Source organism: Triticum urartu, chromosome 2A (assembly GCF_056163025.1).
Source record: "Triticum urartu cultivar PI428250 chromosome 2A, HENAU_Tu73, whole genome shotgun sequence".
Taxonomy (NCBI): Eukaryota; Viridiplantae; Streptophyta; class Magnoliopsida; order Poales; family Poaceae; genus Triticum; species Triticum urartu.
The window spans coordinates 617,911,058-617,934,942 of record NC_141874.1 but is presented as its reverse complement, the minus strand read 5'-3'; positions in this window follow the sequence as shown (position 1 = coordinate 617,934,942).

Sequence of the window (23,885 nt, the reverse complement as noted above, 5' to 3'; positions counted from 1 at the left end):
GCTAGTCAACTAGAGGCTTACTAGGGACATGGTGTTGTCTATGTATCCACACATGTATCTGAGTTTCCTATCAATACAATTATAGCATGGATAATAAACGATTATCATGAACAAGGAAATATAATAATAATCAATTTATTATTGCCTCTAGGGTATATTTCCAACAGTCTCCCACTTGCACTAGAGTCAATAATCTAGTTCACACCGCCATGTGATTAACACTCACAGGTCACATCGTCATGTGACTAACATCCAAAGAGTTTACTAGAGTCAATAATCTAGTTCACATCACTATGTGATTAACACTCAATGAGTTCTCGGTTTGATCATGTTGCTTGTGAGAGAGGTTTTAGTCAACGGGTCTGAACCTTTCAGATCCGTGTGTGTTTTACAAATATCTATGTCATCTCCTAGATGCAGCTACCACGTTCTATTTGGAGCTACTCCAAATAACTGTTCTACTATACGAATCTAGTTTACTACTCAGAATAATCTGGATTAGTGTCAAAGTTTGCATCGGCGTAACCCTTTACGACGAACTCTTTTACCACTTCCATAATCGAGAAAATTCCTTAGTCCACTAGTTACTAAGGATAATTTTGACCACTGTCCTGTGATCCGTTCTTGGATCACTCTTGTACCCCTTGACTGACTCATGGCAAGGCACACTTCAGGTGCGGCACACAGCATAGCATACTGTAGAGCCTATGTCTTAAGCATAGGGGACGACCTTCGTCCTTTCTCTCTATTCTGCCGTGGTCGAGCTTTAAGTCTTAACTTCATACCTTACAACTCAGGCAAGAACTCCTTCTTTGACTGATCCATCTTGAACAACTTCAAGATCATGTCAAGGTATGTGCTCATTTGAAAGTACCATTAAGAATTTTGATCTATCCTTATAGATCTTGATGCTCAATGTTCAAGTAGCTTAATCCAGGCTTTCCATTGAAAACACTTTCCAAATAACCCTATATGCTTTCCAGAAATTCTACGTCATTTCTGATCAACAATATGTTAAAACATATACTCATCAGAAATTCTATAGTGCTCCCACTCACTTCTTTGGAAATACAAGTTTCTCATAAACTTTGTATAAACCAAAATCTTTGATCATCTCATCAAAGCGCACATTCCAACTCCGAGATGCTTACTCCAGTCCCTAGAAGGATTGCTGGAGCTTTGCATACTTATTAGCATCTTTCAAGATTGACAAAACCTTCCGGTTTGTATCACATACAACCTTTCCTCAAGAAAAACGTCGAGGAAACAATGTTTTGACATCCTTTCTGCAAGATTTCATAAATAATGCAGTAATCGCTAATATAATTCCAACAGACTCTTAGCATCGCTACGAGTGAGAAAGTCTCATCGTAGTCAACTCCTTGAACTTGTCGGAAAACATCTTAACGACAAGTCGAGCTTTCTTAATAGTGACACTTACCATCATTGTCCGTCTTCCTTTCAAAATCCATATGTACCTAACAGCCTTACGACCATTAAGTAGTTCTTCCAAAGTCTACACTTTGTTTTCATATATGGATCCTCTCTCAGATTATATGGCCTCGACCCATTTATCGGAATCCGGGCCCACCATCGCTTCTCCATAGCTCGTAGGTTCATTGTTGTCTAGCAACATGACTTCCAAGACAGGGTTACGTACCACTCTGAAGTAGTACGCATCCTTGTCATCCTACGATGTTTGGTAGTGACTTGATCTGAAGTCTCATGATCAATATCATAAGCTTCCACTTCAATTGGTGTAGGTGCCACAGGAACAACTCTTTGTGCCCTGCTATACACTAGTTGAAGTAACGGTTCAATAACCTCATCAAGTCTCCACCATCCTCCCACTCAATTCTTTCGAGAGAAACTTTTCCTCGAGAAAGGACCCGATTCTAGAAACAATCCCTTATTGCTTTCGGATCTGAGATAGGAGGTATACCCAACTGTTTTGGGTGTCCTATGAGGATGCATTTATCCGCTTTGGGTTCGAGCTTATCAGCCTGAAACTTTTTCACATAAGCGTCGCAGCCCCAAACTTTTAAGAAATGACAGCTTAGGCTTCTCTAAACCATAGTTCATACGGTGTCATCTCATCGGAATTACGTGGTGCCCTATTTAAAGTGAATGTGGTTGTCTCTAATGCTTAACCCATAAACTATTGTGGTAATTTGATAAGAGACATCATGGTATGCATCATATCCAATAGGGTGCAGTTATGATGTTCGGACACACCATCACACTATGGTGTTCCAGGCTGTATTAGTTGTGAAACGATTTCCACAATGTCTTAATCTTGTGCCAAACTCGTAACTCAGATATTCATCTCTATGATCATATCATAGATCTTTTATCCTCTTGCTACGACGATCTTTCAACTTCACCCTGAAATCACTTGAACCTTTCAATAATTCAGACTCGTGATTCATCAAGTAAATATACTCAACATCTACTCAAATCATTTGTGAAGAAAGAACATAACGATATCCACTACATGCCTCAGCACTCATTGGACTGCACACATCAAAATGTATTACTTCCAACAATTTGCTTTCTAGTTCCATTTTACTGAAACCGAGGCTTTCAGTCATCTTGCCCATGTGGTATGATTTGCATGTCTCAAGTGATTCAAGATCAAGTGAGTCAAAACGGTCCATTTGCATGGAGTTTCTTCATGCATTTTATACCGATATGACTTACGTGGCAGTGCCACAAGTAGGTGGTACTATCATTACTATCTTTTGGCATGAACATGTATATCACTACGATCGAGATTCAATAAACCATTCATTTTAGGTGTAAGACCATTGAAGGTATTATTCAAATAAACAGAGTAACCGTTATTCTCCTTAAATGAACAATCGTATTGCGATAGACATAATCCAATCATGTCTATGCTTAACGCAAACACCAATCTCGATGGTAGAGGGAGCGTGCGATGCTTGATCATATCAACATTGGAAACACTTCCAACACATATCGTCAGCTCACCTTTAGCTAGTCTCCGTTTATTCCGCAGCTTTTATTTCGAGTTACTAACACTTAGTAACCGAACTGGTATCTAATACCCTGGTGCTACTAGGAGTACTAGTAAAGTACATATTAACACAATTTATATCCAATATACTTCTATCGACCTTGCCAGCCTTCTCATCTACCAAGTATCTAGGGTAATTCTGCTCCAGTGGCTGTTCCCTTATTACAGAAGCACTCAGTCTCGGGTTTGGGTTCGACCTTGGGTTTGTTCACTAGAGCAGCAGCTGAATTGCCGTTTCATGAAGCATCCCTTTTTGCCCTTGCCCTTCTTGAAACTAGTGGTTTCACCAACCATCAACAATTGATGCTCATTCTTGATTTCTACTTTCGCGGTGTCAAACATCGCGAATATCTCAAGGATCATCATATATATCCCTGATATATTATAGTTCAACACGAAACTCTAGCAGCTTGGTGGTAATGACTTCGGAGAAACATCATTATCTCAACTGGAAGATCAACTCCCACTTGATTCAAGCGATTGTTGTACTCAGACAATCTAAGCACAAGCTCAACACTTAAGCTCTTCTCCTTAGTTTTGTAGGCTAAGAAAATCGTCGGAGGTCTTATACCTCTTGATGTGGGCACGAGCTTGAAATCCCAATTTCAGCCCTCAAAACATCTCATATGTTTCGCGACGTTTCAAAACATCTTTGGTGCTTCAATTCTAAACCATTTAACTAAACTATCATGTAGTCATCAAAACGTGTATGTCAGATGTTCGCAACATCCACAGACGACGTTCGAGGTTCAGCACACTGAGCGGTGCATTAAGGACATAAGCCTTCTATGAAGCAATGAGGACAATCCTCGGTTTACGGACCTAGTCCGCATAATTGCTACTATCAACTTTCAACTAATTTTTCTCTAGGAACATATCTAAACAGTAGAACTATAGCGTGAGCTACGACATAATTTGCAAAATCCTTTTGACTATGTTCAGGATAATTAAGTTCATCTTATGAACTCCCACTCAGATAGACATCCATCTAGTCATCTAAGTGATTACATGATCCGAGTCAACTAGGCCGTGTCCGATCATCACGTGAGACGCACTAGCCAACGTCGGTGAACATCTTCATGTTGATCGTATCTACCATACGACTCATGCTCGACCTTTCGGTCTTCTGTGTTCCGAGGCCATGTCTGTACATGCTAGGCTCGTCAAGTCAACCTAAGTGTTTGCATGTGTTCCAAGGCCATGTCTGTACATGCTAGGCTCGTCAACACCCGTTGTATGTGAACGTAAGGATCCATCACACCCGATCATCACGGCGTGCTTAGAAACGACGAACTTTAGGAACGGTGCACAGTTAGGGGAGAACACTTCTTGAAATTGTTATGAGGGATCATCTTATTTACTACCGTCGTTCTAAGAAAATAAGATGTATAAACATGATAAACATCACATGCAATCAAATAGTGACATGATATGGCCAATATCATATTGCTCCTTTTGATCTCCATCTTCGGGGCTCCATGATCATCATCGTCACCGGCATGACACCATGATCTCCATCATCATGATCTCCATCATCGTGTCTTATTGAAGTTGTCACGTCATCTATTACTTCTACTACTACAGCTAACGGTTAGCAATAAAGTAAAGTAATTACATGACGTTTATGTTGACACGCAGGTCATGAATAAATAAAGACAACTCCTATGGCTCCTGCCGGTTGTCATACTCATCGACATGCAAGTCGTGATTCCTATTACAAGAACATGATCAATCTCATACATCACATATATCATTCATCACATCCTTTGGCCATATCACATCACATAGCATACCCTGCAAAAACAAGTTAGACGTCCTCTAATTGTTGTTGCATGTTTTACGTGGCTGCTATGGGTTTCTAGCAAGAACGTTTCTTACCTACGCAAAGACCACAACGTGATATGCCAATTGCTATTTACCCTTCATAAGGACCCTGTTCATCGAATCCGATCCGACTAAAGTGGGAGAGACAGACACCCGCCAGCCACCTTATGCAACTAGTGCATGTTTGTCGGTGGAACCGGTCTCACGTAAGAGTACGTGTAAGGTTGGTCCGGGCCGCTTCATCCCACAATGCCGCCGAATCAAGATAAGACTAGTAACGACAAGCATATTGAACAAAATCAACGCCCACAACTACTTTGTGTTCTACTCGTGCATAGAAACTACGCATAGACCTAGCTCATGATGCCACTGTTGGGGAACGTAGCATAAATTCAAAATTTTCCTACGTGTCACCAAGATCAATCTATGGAGTCATCTAGCAACGAGGGAGGAGTGGATCTACAAACCCTTGTAGATCGCGTGCGGAAGCGTTCAAGAGAACGGGGTTGATGGAGTCGTACTCGTCGTGATTCAAATCACCGATGATCCTAGCGCCGAACGGACGGCACCTCCGCGTTCAACACACGTACGGAACGGAGACGTCTCCCATGCCTTGATCCAGCAAGGAGGAGGGAGAGGTTGATGGAGATCCAGCAGCACGACGGCGTGGTGGAAGTAGCGGGATTCCAACAGGGCTTCGCTAAGCGCTGCGGGAGGAGGAAGATGTGTCACGGGAGGGAGAGGGAGGCGCCAGGCCTCAGATTGGTTTGCTCCTCCTTTTCCCCACTATATATAGGGCCAAGAGAGAGGGGGAGGCGCAGCCCTTGCCCCTTCCTCCAAGGAAGGGTGCGGCCAAGGGTGGGGAGGAGTCCATCCTCCCCAAGGCACCTCGGAGGTGCCTTCCCCTTTTAGGACTCTCCCCTTTTTCCCATCTCTTGGCGCATGGGCCTCTTGGGGCTGGTGCCCTTGGCCCATATAGGCCAAGGCACACCCCCTACAGCCCATGTGGCCCCCTGGGGCAGGTGGCCCCACCCGGTGGACCCCCGGGACCCTTCCGGTGGTCCCGGTACAATACCGATGACCCCGAAACTTGTCCCGATGGCCGAAATAGCACTTCCTATATATAATTCTTTACCTCCGGACCATTCCGGAACTCCTCGTGACGTCTGGGATCTCATCCGAGACTCCGAACAACTTTCGGGTTACCGCATACTAATATCTCCATAACCCTAGCGTCACCGAACCTTAAGTGTGTAGACCCTACGGGTTCGGGAGACATGCAGACATGACCGAGACGTTCTCTGGTCAATAACCAACAGCGGGATCTGGATACCCATGTTGGCTCCCACATGTTCCACGATGATCTCATCGGATGAACCACGATGTCAAGGACTTAATCAATCCCGTATACAATTCCCTTTGTCTAGCGGTACGATACTTGCCCGAGATTCGATCGTCGGTATCCCGATACCTTGTTCAATCTCGTTACCGGCAAGTCTCTTTACTCGTTCCGTAACACATCATCCCGTGATCAACTCCTTGATCACATTGTGCACATTATGATGATGTCCTACCGAGTGGGCCCAGAGATACCTCTCCGTCACACGGAGTGACAAATCCCAGTCTCGATTCGTGCCAACCCAACAGACACTTTCGGAGATACCCGTAGTGTACCTTTATAGCCACCCAGTTACGTTGTGACGTTTGGTACACCCAAAGCATTCCTACGGTATCCGGGAGTTGCACAATCTCATGGTCTAAGGAAATGATACTTGACATTAGAAAAGCTTTAGCATACGAACTATATGATCTTGTGCTAGGCTTAGGATTGGGTCTTGTCCATCACATCATTCTCCTAATGATGTGATCCCGTTATCAACGACATCCAATGTCCATGGTCAGGAAACCGTAACCATCTATTGATCAACGAGCTAGTCAACTAGAGGCTTACTAGGGACATGGTGTTGTCTATGTATCCACACATGTATCTGAGTTTCCTATCAATACAATTATAGCATGGATAATAAACGATTATAATGAACAAGGAAATAATCAATTTATTATTGCCTCTAGGGCATATTTCCAACAGGCGCTTGCCGCGGCAAGCCACCACTCTATGCCCGCGCTCCAGCACATCCACCAACGTGTCGCTCTGGGACCCTTCCAGGCGTGCGTGGCGGGAGGCTGTGCAGCCAGCGGTGCGTGGTGGCAAGCGGCGCTGACAAGTTTGCCATCGTGGCGAGCGGTGGTGTCCCTGACGGTCCCTTTTGCACTGTTTAGGCGACATAGACAGGCATTTAATACCCTTTTCCCCTGCCGTCAGGGTTAGGTATGATACACTGTAGCAGGTAGCTGTACCTACCGCAGCACCTTTCCATTTTTACCCTTGTCTACGTTGCCACCTGTCGGTGACCCCTTGAGCATATAAAAGGAGGCCCATGCGCAACGTAGAGGGGGTTAGCTAGTTCAGAGAACACTCACGCTCGGTCTTGTTAGCTGCTGGTGTGTACTGTAGCACTCCACGCTCCCGAGCAGGAACTCAATACAAACCACAAAGCAGGAGTAGGGTTTTACGCATCCGTGCGGCCCGAACCTGGGTAAACCGCTCGCGTGCTTCGCCTTGATCCGCTCTTCGCGCGGCCTCCACCCCCGCCGAACCGAAAGGGACCCGGCATCCGCCGGTCCCATAGGTGCCCGTGGATCAGTACCCCGGCATCTTTGGCACGCCAGGTAGGGGGCGTCGAGGTTGTGTGAACCAGATCCGGTGTTCACGCGAGTCAGATCTTCATCATCTTCATTGACATGCCGCCGAAGAAGAAGGCTTCGGAGGCGGCTGCTCCGTCCGCCCCGCTGCCACCGGAGGAAACGGCTGATGGGGCGGACGCCGGCGGAAGAACGGGCGTCAACGAGGGAGCTCACGGTGCTGCCAGGTCCAAGGACAAGGCTGCACTGCCCATCGGCGGCATAGCCGGCTCCCACAACGACCGGGCGCACTCCAAGACCGCGGCGTCCGTACATGCACCGCGCCCATCTCAGGAGGCGCGGGACCGGCAACGTCATGGTACTCACGGTACCATGCGTTTGCTGGACCAAGATCGAGCTGGTGGATCTCGGAGTGCTCAAGACCAGCATGCACGTCAACATGCTGGCACGAGCGAGGCACGGTCGCCTGGACGGGATACTGCTCCTTCTAACATAGTTAGAAGTCCGAGCATATCCCGCTCCTCGCACCGTTCGCCACCACCACCCGCCACTGCAGCAGAAGCTTTGGCGCGAGCTCAACTGCTCCTAGACTACCCTCCAACAGCAGACAAGATCGACAACTGGAGGGCCACCATTCAGAGTCTCATCGGCTTCGCCAACGGCGACACTCAACGGCAGCCGAGCACGTCGCAGCCGCGGCAAGTCAGCCAGGCACGAGCCGGTGGCGACAAGATCGGTGGGGGTGCAACCACTGTGCACTCTCCGCCCCGAAGGCCAAGATCGCCGACTCACCAGATCCACCTCGACAGCGACTCCACCGCGTCATCAGATCCACGAGCTCGTCGCGATCAGCGCCAAGTTCTTCACGAACGACAGCAAGAAGACGCTCATACTCGCATCGAGCGCCGAAGAGAAGCACGACACCAAATCGAGCCACTGGCCAGACACCTTTCGCTCTAGTCTATGGAGCAGAGGCAGTTATCCCCACGGAACTCGTATACGGGTCACCTCGAGTGCTCGCTTATGATGAGCTTGAGCAAGAGCAGCTACGACAAGATGACGCGCTGCTCCTTGAGGAAGACCGTCTTCAGGCTGCTGTGCGAGCTGCTCGCTACCAGCAAGCTTTGCGCTGCTACCATAGCCGCAAAGTTAATGCCAGAAGTCTCGGGGAAGGCGACCTTGTTCTTCGGCGTGTTCAGTCCGCCAAGAATTCCAACAAGTTGATGCCGAAGTGGGAAGGCCCTTACCGGGTGAAACGAGTCACTAGGCCTGGCGCTGTCCGCCTTGAGACCGAAGATTCCATTCCGGTGAGCAACTCCTAGAACATTGAGCATCTTCGTAAGTTTTACCCGTAAGGCGCGGTTGCCGGAACCTGTTCCGGCAACCACCTTTTGTACAAGTCTTGCCGTTGTTGCATGTAATCCTTTGTACAAGGCCGGGCGCAGACCCCGTGGATAAGTAAAGCTCATGTGCTCCGCACATCTTGTCAATTTCATGCATTCTATTTTTCGCATATGTGATCTGACACTTTGTGCAGCACCTACTCCCCGGTAAGCAATAACGAGCCGTAAGGCTCCATATCTTTATTTTCTCTTCTTTCTTTTTTCTCAAGAAAAGGAAGGTTCCCCTCGCCCACAAGTTTGCCGGGGGGGAAAGAAGAATATAATGGTATGGACCAGGCATTGTTCAAAAAAGTTTCGCCTTGCCGGGAAGCAAACAACAGAAAAGCTAAGTCGCCAAAGTTTGAGCAATCAGATTTTTAAATTTTTTCAAGTTATCTCCCTTGAACGACCGCACTTTGTATGGAAAACCTGTGCGCGGAGGAACCAACTCGCAGCTAGTTGCGCCCTTACTTTGTTTCGAGTCCGCTCAACAACTTAAGTGAGCTGCAACTAGTTGCGACAAGGTTTCTTGTCGGTAGCGGCACCGCCAGCAGGCTGCTGACGTCCCGCACTCAGCGCTCGCGGCTCAGGTGCTTGCACCGGCAAGTTCCCTAAAAGCGTAGGGTAAAAAGACATACAAAGGGAGGAATCAAGTAAAGGGAATAACATTGCAATCATTACCTAGAATAAAGTTATATTACAAAGATAGCTTGTCGCAGCTCTAACAGACTGTTTTCATAACATGACAAACAGCGACAAGAAAAGAAGAAACGGGCAGCCTAGTCCACGCGCTCGCCCTCGATCCTCTTGATCCCGCTCACCTTGTCCACAATGGGTGCGACAAGGGTCTTGAGCGCCTCCAGATCAGCATCCGGTGGCAGGGTCTTGAGGACGTTGGTGAGGTTGAGGCCCGGGTTGCGGAAGGCCACCTTCACCAACACTTTCTGAAGAGCTCCCGCGCAGATCTTGCGCGACTCGTCGGCCAGCTGTTTTGGGATCTTCTCCCGGAGTCGCTGGAGGGCCGTCGCCATGCCTTTGAAGAATAAGACAAGCTTGGCGCTGGGTTGGAGGTTCTCGTCGGAGGGATACCCGAGATCCTCCATCCCCAACTGCGCCAGCTCCCTGTCAATGTCTGCGGCGACACTCACGAGGCTCTCCGTCCAGTGCTCCACATTTTCCTGAAAGCATTTTGGGTGGCGGCAACACTCTCCAGCAGCGCCTTGTCGTCCTTGATCTCTTCTTTCAAGGGCGCCTCCTGCTTCTTGGCGCCGTCCAGCGTCTTGGTCAAAGTGGTCAGCTTCAACTCAAGATCCGCGTTGGAGTCCCTGGCGGCGCTGAGCTCTTTGCCCTTCTCGGCAAGATCGGCCTCCAGCTGCGCCACCTTCGTCTCCAGCTCCTTCTTGGCGGCCTCGGCGGCTGCGGCAGCATCCTCCGCTTGCTTGAGGGTTCCGCCAAACTTTTCCTCGCGCGCGGCAGGCTCCTCCTTGTGGGCGTCAAGATTGACCTTCCGCTGCGCCAGCTCGCCCTCCTGTGCAGAGAGCTTCTCAGCGGCAAGCCGCTGTTGCTCTCTGACTTCAGCCTTCTCGAGGAGGAAGGCCTTCTCGCTTCGGCAAGTTGCTCCCGCTCCTCTGCCAAGGATCGGAGAGCTTCCTGGTGAAGACCCCGGAGCTCCTCCGCGCGCTTCTCGATGTCTGTTCCCGCTTTCACGACAAGCGCCTCGCGGGAGTCCAGCTTGGCTTGCCGCGCGCGGTAGAGCGACAACAACTTCCACAGCAGCCGCTCCTACTCAGGCTCGTTGCTGCTGCTGCTCGGCGCGTCAACCAGCGTTAGCCCCGCGGAGGCGAGCACCTCCCCGTCGAAGATCTCCCCCTCGACCGGCGCCCTGGAGCTTGACGCCCAGGGGAGATTGATGAAGACGTCATCGTCGGCCTTCAAGTAGACGCCTGGCTGGGGCTCTTCGGAGCCTGGCGCTGCGGCAGCGGCGGACGGGTCGGCGGTCGGTGTAGCGCCTGGCGCTCCTGCGGCCTCAGGGCCGTCAGTGCGATCGCCAGACCCCTCGCCAGTTGCTGCGGAGGCAGCCTTGGCGGCCTCTGCGCCGGCGGGATCGCCAGCACCGGCTGCTTCTTCGGCGGCAACCTCGGTCTCCATCGGCTCCGTAGCAGATGGGTCTGACAGCCGGAAAGGGGAGAAGAGTCAAGCAAAAATCCAACAAAAAGAAGATCAAGAGAAGAAGAACCCAAGGGAAATCTTGTAGCGAAAGGATTACCTGTACCGGGTTCTGCAGTCGTGGTCTCCGCCGTCGAGGGGCCGCTGGTGCTGTCCCTTGCCGGAGAACCCTCCCTTGCCGAAGACTTCTCCCTTACCGGGAAGCCCTCCCTTGCCGGAGAGTTCTCCCTTGTTGGGGGATTCTCCCTTGGCTCCTGGTGGGGCTGCTCTGCTCCTACACAAATCAGCAATCAAATATCAGCAAAGACAGAGTATCCATGCGCACCTCACAAGCGGAAAGCAAACCATATGCTTACGCTGGGGGCTGCTCTGGAGAAAAGTTGCCGGGTCCGGTAAGGTTGTCTCGGGCGCACCTCCTGCTGTCGCAGTAGGTTCGTCCTCGATGACAATCACCGGGACCTTGGCCCTCTTTGCTGCTCTCTGGGCCAGAGTCCTAAAGAGGAACAAGTTCAGAGAAAAGCAAATGAGATACAAGACAAACACCAAGGGAATCTTACTCTTCTTCTTCCTCCTCGTCGGAGCTGAACGCGGAGAAGTCGAAGTCTGGCTCACGTCCGGCGTGAGGAGGCGGAGGAGTAGCTTCCCTTGGCCGCTTGGCGGGAGCAGTGGCGGTGGTCTGAGACGACCCCGCTCCGGCTGGAGTAGAAGCGGTGGTCCGGGAGGGCCCCGCTCCAGTTGCCGTTGCAGCGTGAGATGCTCCCGCGGCAACAGTGCTTGCCACGGTGGAGCGTGTCGCGCGGCGCGGCGGCTATTCACTCGCCTGCCGCTCCGCTACGTCCCCGGCCTTGCGGAGACGCCTTCTTGGTGGAGATGGAGGCTCTGCTTGCGGCGAGCTGTCTGAAGATGAGGTGGAATACGAGTTGATCTCCAGCGAGCCGCTCGTCTCCTTGGCGGGCTCGCTCGACCCGGCGTTATGCCCGGCAAGCTCTTTCTCGCCGGCAGGCTCCCCTCGCTCGGCACGGCTTGCCGCCTCTGCTGCATCTGCCTCCTCCACGGTGAATCCAAATTCGCCCGCGGCTGCGGCTGCCGCCGCCTCTTCCAGCCTAGTGGCGATGAGCGCCATCTCCGCATCCGTGGTGTCGCGGGTGAGGCTATCCTTCTCGTCAGAGCGGATCGGCACTTCTACCGAGCCATCAAAGAACTGCTGCACGACGTCGTCTGCAGGCTCCTGCCAAGTTGGCACAATTCCATGCGAGTCGCACAGCGGCATCCTTGCACGGATGCGGTCGAGTGCGGAATTGTTGCACAACGGAACGACACCCCCCGGCAACCTGAACACTTCGAGATGTTGGGGGTCATACTTGAAGAGCTCCTGGAGCATCGCGTTGAGCTCCAGAACAGTGAAGTTGAAGTTGAGGCTCGGCCGCAGCCTCATGATATCCGCCGAATTCTTGAACTCCCAAGTGGGTCTCCCCCGTTCCTGCAGGGGGGCAATGCGGCGGCGAAGAAAGTCTGCGCCAACAGCGCCTACAGTGAGCCCGGCAAGCCTGAGGCGCAGGATCCGGGTGACAGCAATCTTCAGCCTGTCGTCTTCCGGGGCCACGTCACTCCAATCGCTGCCGCGTGCTACTGGGGTTTGGCGCCGGGTGGTGAATGGCTGCGGGTTCTCCTCGTCGATCCAGCACAAGTCTGCTCTCCACTCCTCCCACTTGCCGCGGAATTCTCCCTCCAGATAAGTTTCCTTCTTGCCGGCCCTTGAGATCCAGGCGATTCTGCCGGATAAAGGCTCTCCTCTCTCTACTCGGGGTATGAAGAAATGGCGAAAGAGGGCTACATTGGGATGGACTCCGACAAAGTTTTCGCAGAGATGTGCGAAAACTGCCATGGTCAGAACGGCATTGGGGGTGAAGTCAAGGAGGTGGAACCCGTAGGTGTTCATGATGTCGCAGAAGAATTCAGAGAAGGGCAGGCAGAGCCCGCAGTTGAAGAACAAGGCGAAGAAAGGGTATCCGTTTGGGGCCTTCTTCCAAGCGGCGCCGGGAAGTACCTTCGTGCGCGGATGCGCTCGCGTCTCCGCCGACCAGAAGAGGTAGTGGTTCTCCCTCAGCTCCCTCGCGGCGAGCTTGGGGGGGAAGACCGCCCGCTCCTTTCGCAGCGCCGCAAGACGCTGCGCCTCGGTCGACTTCACGACCTTCCCCTTGTCGGCTTTTGGAGCCATGGCGGAAGTAGTGGAGGAGGTCGACGGCGTTGGTGGTGCTGGTGGCGATGGGGGGCGGAGCGCTGCTCTCTTTCGGCTTTGGGAAGATGAGGGAGCGGCGGAGATTTCTGAGATTAGAGCAGCAATGGGCGAATGGGCGAACTGCCCCTGTTTCCCCTGCTTATAAAAAGGGAGGGGGCGGACGTTCCGCATTTCCGAATAAAGAAACCCCCCACAATCTCTCCCACGACGCCGCATTCAACGCGTGCCGTTCGGGGAGGGCGTGGTGGATATGGAGAGAGATACGGCGTAACCTAGGCTGCGCGTGCCCATGCCCTGTTTTGGGCCTGGCCCAACAGCGCTCGGCACCGTGTCTGGCCCAGGCCCGGGGGCTCCTGTCGGTGTACTAGAGTAGGGGTACCCTAGTATCCCGAACTTGTGCACGAGCAGTCGCAGCATCCCGCGGCAAGGCTTGCCGGGTGACCGCCAAGGTCCTCCGTGGTTCCTTTGGAGCCATTCAAGAACAAAGTATCCAAGCCAAGGAGACAAGACCCCGGCAAGAGGAGCTTGCCGGGAAGGCCAACCAAGGCATCTCAAGACCCCGACAAGTGGAGCTTGCCGGGAAGGCCACCCAAGGCATCTCAAGGAACTTGCCGCGACGCGCCGCGCGTCCCGGCAAGGCCCGGTGAGCGACAAGCTCCCGGACGCGACAAGACAACGACCGCGGCAAGGCGCTTGCCGCGGAAAGCCACCACTCTGTGCCCGCGCTCCAGCACATCCACCAACGTGTCGCTCTGGGACCCTTCCAGGCGTGCGTGGCGGGAGGCTGTGCAGCCAGCGGTGCGCGGTGGCAAGCGGCGCTGACAAGTTTGCCATCGTGGCGAGCGGTGGCGTCCCTGACGGTCCCTTTTGCACTGTTTAGGCGACACAGACGGGCATTTAATACCCTTGTCCCCTGCCGTCAGGGTTAGGTATGATACACTATAGCAGGTAGCTGTACCTAGCGCAGCACCTTTCCATTTTTACCCTTGTCTACGTTGCCACCTGTCAGTGACCCCTTGAGCATATAAAAGGAGGCTCATGCGCAACGTAGAGGGGGTTAGCTAGTTCAGAGAACACTCACGCTCGGTCTTGTTAGCTGCTGGTGTGTACTGTAGCACTCCGCGCTCCCGAGCAGGAACTCAATACAAACCACAAAGCAGGAGTAGGGTTTTACGCATCCGTGCGGCCCGAACCTGGGTAAACCGCTCGCGTGCTTCGCCTCGATCCGCTCTTCGCGCGGCCTCCGCCCCCGCCGAACCAAAAGGGACCCGGTATCCGCCGGTCCCATAGGTGCCCGTGGATTAGTACCCCGGCAATATATTTGGCACACAAACAATTCACCATCATAAGATTTAGTGAAAAGAGTAGGGTCGAGTGAACCGGGTTTGAAGCCTTTCTTCATAAGGAATTCCTTCAAAGTATCATACCACGCCCGTGGGGCCTGCTTGAGGCCATAGAGGGCCCTGTTGAGTCTGAAGACTTTGTCAGGATTCTTTGGATCTTCAAAACCTAGGGATTGAGCAACATATACTTCTTCCTCAAGCTTACCATTGAGGAATGCACTTTTCACATCCATTTGATATAGATTTATATCATGATGGTTAGCATAAGCAAGTAATATGCGAATAGCCTCAAGTCTAGCAATAGGTGCAAAAGTTTCATCAAAATCAATTCCTTCAATCTGTGTGTAGCCTTGAGCTACAAGCCGTGCCTTATTCCTTACCACAAGGCCATTTTCGTCTTGCTTGTTGCGATAGATCCATTTTGTGCCATTGATATTGTGCTTGCGAGGATCTAGACGTTTGACTAGTTCCCAGACGTTCTCTTGCATGGCCTGAATCCACTCAGGCTCCAGAAATGCTTCATCTACCTTAGTGGGATTTGTGATAGAGACAAAAGCATAGTGCCCACAAAATTAGATAAAAGTGAAGCTTTTGAGCGTGTGAGAGGACCTGGCACTTTAATGTCATTGATGATCTTTTCAACTTGCAATTCTTTTGCAATGCGAGGATGAGATGGTTGTCATTGATGAATTTGATCAGCATTTTCTTCAGCACCATTTTCTTCAATATTTTCTTCAGGTGCATTAGCTCGACGTTCTTCATGTTCTGGAATGAATTCTTCAGCAGATTCTTCAGTAGGAATGACATCCTTAGTAGCCTTGAACCTGATAGTTTCCTCAGGTGCTGGTTCATCTATCACAGTAGGTAGGTGCTCTCTTTGCGAGCCATTAGTTTCATTGAACCGCACATCTACAGTTTCAACAACCTTGTGAAGAACGTTGTTGAAGACTCTGTAGGTATGCGAGTCCTTTCCGTAACCAAGCATAAAACCTTCATGTGCTTTCGGTGCAAATTTTGAGTTGTAATTAGGATCTCTAATCCAACATTTAGCACCGAAGACTTTGAAATAACTTACATTGGGTTTCTTGTCAGTGAGGAGTTCATAGGCAGTCTTCTTGAAGAATTTGTGAAGATATACTCTGTTGATGATGTGGCATGTAGTATCAATTGCATCAATCCAGAAACAACGAGGCGTCTTGTATTCATCAAGCATAGTGCGAGCCATCTCAACACGAGTTATGTTCTTGCGCTCCACAACGCTGTTCTGCTGAGGAGTATAAGGAGCAGATAACTCATGAGTAATACCAAGTTCCTCAAGATAGTCATCAAGACCACAATTCTTGAACTCAGTTCCATTGTCACTTCTGATGTGCTTGATCTTCACACCAAAGTTGGTTGAAGCCCTCGAGGAAAATCGTTTGAAGACTTCCTACACTTCATGTTTGTAAGTAACAATGTGTACCCATGTGTATCGAGAGTAATCATCAACAATAACAAAGCCATATAGAGATGCATCAATTGTAATAGCAGAATAATGATTAGGGCCAAAAAGATCCATATGAAGCAATTCAAATGGTCGAGTGGTAGTCATGATTGTCTTCGCTAGATGCTTGGCCTTTGTCATCTTCCCAGCTTCACAGGCTCCGCGTAAGTGATCCTTGAGGAATTTGACATTCTCAATGCCAATGACATGCTTCTTCTTTGCAAGAGTGTGCAAATTTGAGTAAAACCAACCCTCGAGTTTCGCCGAGGTGGCCCCACAGGTTGCCCGATTCGGAGCAACACTTAGAAAAGCACTGGTCCGGGGGGTTAAAAATAAAGATGACCCTCAGGAGCGCGACTCCCAAGGGAAAAGTATAGGTGGTAGTGAGGCAAATGGTAAACCAAGGTTGGGTCTTGCTGGAGGAGTTTTATTCAAAGCGAACTGTCAAGGGGGGCCCATAACCCCAACCTCGTTAGGAACACAAAATCAAGGAACATAACACCGGTATGACGGAAACTAGGGCGGCAAGAGTGGAACAAAACACCAGGCATAAGGCCGAGCCTTCCACCCTTTACCAAGTATGTAGATGCATTAAAATTAAACAATAGATAATATGATATCCCAACGTATCCATGTTCCAACATGGAAAAAACTACAAGACACCTGCAACTAGCAACACTATAAGAGGGGCTGAACAAAGCGGTAACTTAGTAAAACAACGGTTTGCTAGAGGCTTGACATGGCAATATGGGAGGCATGAGATAACAAGTGGTAGGTAGCGCGACATAGCGATAGAACGAACAACTAGAAAGCAAAGATATAAGTGATATCGAGGTTATGGTCATCTTTCCTGAGATCCCGCAAGGAAGAAGAACGAGTACATGAAGAAGACAAACAGACGTAGTCAAATGAATCCTCACAACTCCGGAATGAAACCGAAGCTAAGGAGAGAAGCAACCGGAAAGAAGCAAGCAATATGGTAAACACACAAGAATAAACATGGCATGAAGCACAAACAAGTATGATGCATGTCCGGTTTACATATGCATGGCATGGCAAAGTGCACAAACAAAACTACAAGTTAAGTGGAGCTCAATATGCAACGAGATGCATATTGACAAAACACCACATGAATTATTTAGTTCTCTCTCGATTATGTACCCAACAATATTAAATGTTGTTAAACATGGAAAGAGGTGAAACATAAATAAACAAACTATTTAGGCACATTTAAATGAGGCCGGGAACAACAAACAACAATTCCGGTAAATCCTCATGTGCATTTAGCAATTTAATGCAAACAACAATTTTAAACATTTTAAATGTTGTTATCATGATGCGGATGACATATACAAGTTTATGCAATTTTATAAAAATGTTACATGAGCATGTTATGAAGCATTTGTCATCGCGACAGAAATGGAAGGGGTGCCACGGCAACAACAACGGAAATGGTGCCACGGCAACATTCCGGGTTCCGGTAGCTCATGGAGATACCAGTGCAAAAGGAAGTGTGGATGTGCGAAACATTCAAGAGTGATGGGGAGTGATCCCGGAAACCAGGTGTCCCATGTGTCGGTGGCATGGTAAACGAGGAACAATGTGCAACGACAGCTCGGACACGGTGCAAACATGGGCATCTCAAACAACACACATGCATTCGGTCCACGGGCGTCGTTCCGGCGGTTATACCTTCCAAGGGTGCATTTTCGGGGCGGATCGGGTTCAATGCGATGTAGGGGAAGTAGGCGTTCTTGGGATGGTAGTGGAAGTAGTGGTACACATCTCGGAGAGGGACTTTATGCATCCGAGTAACTTGGGGTCGACGGTAGTCGTTCTCGCATGCTCCAGGGTCGACGGTAGAGGTTCTCGCGATCTCAGCGACGGAAGTGGTACATGTTTATAGTCGCACGAGTTTCCATAGATGTTCGGGGTCACGGTGAGGAACTTGACACATCGTTGAACTTGGCGTCCGAGGAATCCCGCGTAGTCGTACACGAGTCATAGTCGAGCTTGACGGTTTCGTTACACGATTCTTCGGAGACGGTAGTGGTATACAGGTATTTTGGCCATGGTAATCGTACACACTTTCGGACAGGAACTCGGCGTTTCGATGCGGTGTACGGGAACATGTCGATGGTCGTCGTGGTACTTGGTGTTTCGTTCAGTACTCGTTCGAGCATTCGTGTGGTCTTGCCGATGGTGTACTTGGGGATATCCAAGGCGGCCTTGGCGCATCTGTTCATAGAGGTACTTGGTGGTTTCGTGTAGTCAATCTTGCCGGTCTCGGTAACGTAGTTGTACAGGAGCGTCATCGAACTTGTCGAATCCAAACTCTTGGAGGGCCGCTGTGGTACTTGGTGCTTGTGATGTGGTGTTTGGCGAAAACAAGGGGTGCTTGACGAAATCTTCAATGATCGAACTTGGCGCTACTCCCTGTTCGTTAGTCGTCCGACTTGGCGTCAACCGTAGCAGCACGCGGAGGAGCACCAGGACAGCGGAGACCACCGGCAGGGGACAGCGGCTACCGTGGATGTTGCAGGGACTCGGGAAGGAGGTAAAGAAGACGCAGCGACGCGATCTCCGGCGAGAAGGCGAAGCAGAGGAGGGCAGCGGTGGTGCACTTGAGGCCGAACGGAGGGAGGAAGAGGCACGAGCGCGAGGTGGCCCTCGGCTGCCATGGACGGAGGCGAGGTCGGGGCAGAGGAATGCGGCACAGCTCGATGGCGGGAAGGCGGCAGCGGGATCCGGGCAGCAGAGGAGCGACCGAGCCAGCGGCTGGGTGCTTCATGGCGGCGCCATGGCGGGGAGGCGATGGTGCTGGTAGCGGGGAGGTCTGGCGGTGCGCGGGAAGAGCAGCTGCAACAGGGCGTGGGGGATGACGGCTGCGGGGGTAGGTGCTCGAGGAACTCCTCTCCTCGAGCACTCGAGCGACGGGGACGAGGTGCAGGGGGAGGCACGGTCGCGGCCTGGCGCTATAGAGGGAGGCGCATCATGGGGTCGGGTGCGGTGGTGCGAGAGCGAGGCAGGGGGATCGAGCAAGTCTGGGGTCTGCGTGCGTGTGTGCGTGGCTGGTGGCGGCGCAAAGGAACAAGGAGTGGGATCAAGGGATAGCTAGGGTTCGGGAGAGAGGTGAGGTGCGGCTGGTCCTTGGGCCGGCGCAGGAACTTGGAAGGCCCAGTTGGGCTGGCTGGCTGCTAGGCTCCCTTCTCCCACTCTCTTCCTTCTCTTTTCATCTATAGAAAATGGAAAGAAACAAAAGAGAGAAGGAAAGGTTTGTAAAAGAAGTGGGCATGGGGTTAAATTTCCCGGACTCACAAAAGGGGCTTGATCCAAGAAAAATACAAGTTGCCTGCTTGAAAGATTTAAATGCAAATCCATTTGAATTTAAATTTGAATGGTTTGAACTAGGACAATAATTATAAGAGCCCAAAATGATGAGGATTTTTGGAGGAACCTCGATAAAAGTGATAAAAATTGTGGACATGATTTGAAGGTCAAACTCAAAGTGGAATAGACATGTGAATTATTTTGCAAGTGTGTTCCGGTTAATTCCAAACTAATGGAATATTTATAATAGGTGCATAATTATTAGGAGGATATGTTATAAAGAGAAATCACCATGTGAATTCCCTCGATTTAAATAGATTAAAAGATCTATGCAATTTATTTAGATGAGTTAAAAGAATTAATGATATGATACATGATGACATGATGAAATGCACAAACAAATCACATGATGAAACTTGGAATAGTTGGAAGTCTTCTGGAGCGTCGGTCTTGGGGCGTCACAACACTCCTCCACTTACAAGAGATCTCGTCCCGAGATCTAAGGGTGGCACTGGAGAGAAGCGGAAAAGGAAGAGGTAATACAAAGTTGCTTCTTCGACAAATGAGCGAAACCACGAACCGTAAGAGGTTGAACAACTTGAAAGAAAGAACACAATAGAGTTGAACAAAATTGATAGCACTCCGATAGAAAACAGAAACAAGGATCACCATGTGAGCCTTGGAGGTTGCAAAGCTATGAATGACGAGCACAATGGACAAGAAGGAATTGAAACCACTCTGGTTGAAACGAGATGTACAAGGAACAATAAAGATCAATTACGACAACACTCCGGATAAAACAAGATAGAGAAGGAGTAAGAAAGATATAATTTGGACAACACTCCGACTGTAAATGGAAGGAATTGAACATGAACTTGATAAGATGAGATGATACTTCATGAAATCAGCAACACACTGCCTCCGGAACTAATAAAAGAATGGCATGAGGGGTAAGAAAGATTTCAGACAGCACTCCGGTTGAGAAGGGAGGCAAAACTGATAAGATGAGAGAACTTAAATGGAGGACATGATACTCCGGTTGAATGGATAAGCAAAGGAAAGAACATGATCTTTGACAAAAATGGGATGATGGGTCGAAGAGTGCAACATCACAATGCCTCCGGAACAAAAGATAGAACGAACTAAAAGTAACAAAGAAGAAAACAACATCTTCTACCTCGAATGAATTTGAAAACATCCTTCCATAGAGGATTGGACGGAGTTTTTTGGAAATGAACAATGAACAGAATAAACTTGTTGTGGGCGTATGGAAAACTTTTCAAAACTATGAGGTGAAATTCTGCCACTAACGGAAACAATAGATTGGATTGATATCAACAAGGAGACGAGAAACTTATTTCATCGGAAGGATAAATGAAGAACTTGGGTCATTTATAAGCACCATTAAATAGCAACAATCCTTATGGAAAGCTTTAGGTGAAATATAACCCAATATAACTCCAATGAAAAGATTGATGGGTTTAAATATCTCTTTCCTGACAACCTGTCAATCATGAAACATGAAGGGAACTGTCAAAATGACATAAGACCACCTCAAAAGATAAAGTAGAAAGAATTGCACTTTGGAATGCAAGATGAAGAATACTTGAACTCCTCCAAACAAAACATGTGTTGAACACCAGGTTTATTTATGAGTATAGCTTGGCGGATCATAACTTCGAGAGAAATCTTGAAGAGCCATTGAATAATGAAAAGCATCCTTGACGAACCACCATGTAGAACCTCCATGAAGAACTCCGGTAAAAAAAGGATGATAAAAGAAAGAGAAGTTGAGAACACAAGGTGAAGCCTTGCGATGATTTAGATGGAGCTTCGCGACAAGATAATGCGGAAAACTTGGAAATCCGGAAAAGAAAATATGACACATCTCGAACCGAGAAATGTGACGTGATGAACAACTCTGGAACGAAGAAGCTAGGTCACTTGGATGAAACAATAATAAGAATTATGTTATGCGTATCCTTCACCAATTTGAATTGATGAGAAGCAACGGATTTGGCATACTAATTATTCATATAGAAAGGATTAAGGAGAGATATAGCGTAAACTTGAGAGGGTCTTGAATGAACCACCGGTACAATTTTGGAAAGAACGAATGAATTGATATGGTAACAAAGGAAAAGGGATCTTGAACGAACCACCATAAGAACTGAAACTGAACATAGCAAGAAGGGACGAATCACCGGGAAGAATTAGAAAACGAACAAAGATGCTTGAGTGAATTTGGATACCAAGGAATGAAGAGATGGCAAGCTGAATAGAGAATACTTCAATGATGCACCGGTGAGATTTGGAGACCGATAGCTAAAATCTTAGAACGAAGAGAATCTTCAGAAATAATGGTCTTCAGATGATATAGAAATGAGAGCAACTCCTGAAATGCTTTGGATGGGTGAAAAGAATTGTCACAATTGAAAAACAATTATGAGAGGATGGCATCAAGCTTGAACTTCGTATTTTTTAAGAACGGGTAAGGATATAAGAGGAACTCCACTTCGGTCTTCACAATCCGAGAATGATGACGTGAAACACCACCATGAATTGTTTAGATACTCCGGAATGAAAATTAGAAAAGATTGAACGATCGAGGAAAGAATTTGAAAGATCTTGGAGAAATACATTTGACTGATGATAATTCATTCTTACGTCGAACTTTGAAATGAATTTTAGAATAGCTCCGAAAAAATAGAAGAGTCAGGTAAGATCCTGGGAAAAGACCTGTGGGTTAGGGCCCACTCTAAAGAAACACCTTTGAATGATTGCTAGAAAGGGGGAATTGCACCGGTTGAATTAAATGGCTTGAATGAGGTAACAACCTCGAGATATCTTGAATGGATTAGGAATGAAAACACGAATCTTCTGAGATATCTTCAGCACTCCAGAACAATTGAATAGCGAGAAGTGGATGATTAAGATGTGCACCGGGATGAGAAAACATTTGTAGCGAGGAAAATATATGAACAACAAAGTTTGAATTGAATCCACCGGAGAAGAAAAGGAACGAAGAATGATGAACTTGAAATTTCTGACCATCTTTATGACAATCACCGGATAAGAACATTGAAAGAAAAGAATGAAGAGTCTTCACATACATAAGATGGATACTTGATTAAGAAATCTGAGTCCTTGAAGAAAAAGGGGTGGGAGGGTGGGAAAACAAAGACAACTTGGGACGGATGAAACTAACACTGTTGAGATAACTTAGAATTGATCTTGTAGATGTTGAAAATGATCGGATCCACTTGAAGAGAAGCACGCCGGTTGAAAAAGGATTGACATGGCAATCTCAATAAACAAGAAGGATTACTATTCACATAGAAGTATGAGAACACCATTTAGAAAAAGGTATGTAATCCACATTTGACTTTGAAGCAACTCAAATCCCATATCATGCATCTGTCGGAAAGATATTCTAGGAGCTACTTGAATTCCCACTTATAAACTCCCGAAACTTTCTGGTTATGCAATCTGGTGTTGGGGGTACAGGGGAAGCATAATATCTCACTCAAACTAACAATCCTTACATCCAGTTGTATCCATCCGTCAACACATAACCAAGAAAACTTCGGAAATCGTGTACCTCAACCTTCGAAAAGCATCCGTTATACGAGTTATGGCAATACTCCCGAACTCCCGCCCCAGTACTGGGTGGCATCTCACCAACAACTGCATAAAAGATACTTTCCATGTCGGTGAACTCAGGTATTCCAGAACTGCAACGATAAATTTGTGACGACAACACCTCGGAGCTCAACTCCCCGGGACACTTCCACAACCCCTAAATGTCAGGAGGCACCAAGAACAAAGTTCTCGTCACAAGAATATTAGAACGATTCCAAGATACCCGCGTGATCCTAATCTTTTTTGTTAAATTTGAGGACAGGAAAGTCAAAACATCTACGTCAGGAGACCTCACCAGAGTGACGAAGGGACTGAGGAGTAAAAAGAATCCTACTCTCCGATAGATATAATCCTAAGACTCAAAATATTTTTGTTCTAGACTCAACAACGTCAGTGATTTGATCAAGCAGGGGGCTCCTAAGTCGGGGATGGCTCTGATACCAACTTGTAACGCCCATGATGCGGCTATATCGCCCACGTGTCGAGGCACGACTTAGAGGCATAACCGCATGGTGGTTTAGTCGCAAGAGGGATAATCTTCACACAATCCCATGTACTGAATAAGAAAGGGATAAAGAGTTGGCTTACAATCGCCACTTCACACGAATAACAAGTTAAACATACATCATCCAGAGTACAATCAAGGTCCGACTACGGAACCAAAAGAAAAGAAGACAACCCCAAATGCTAGATCCCCGATCATCCCAACTGGGCACCACTACTAATCATCCGGAAA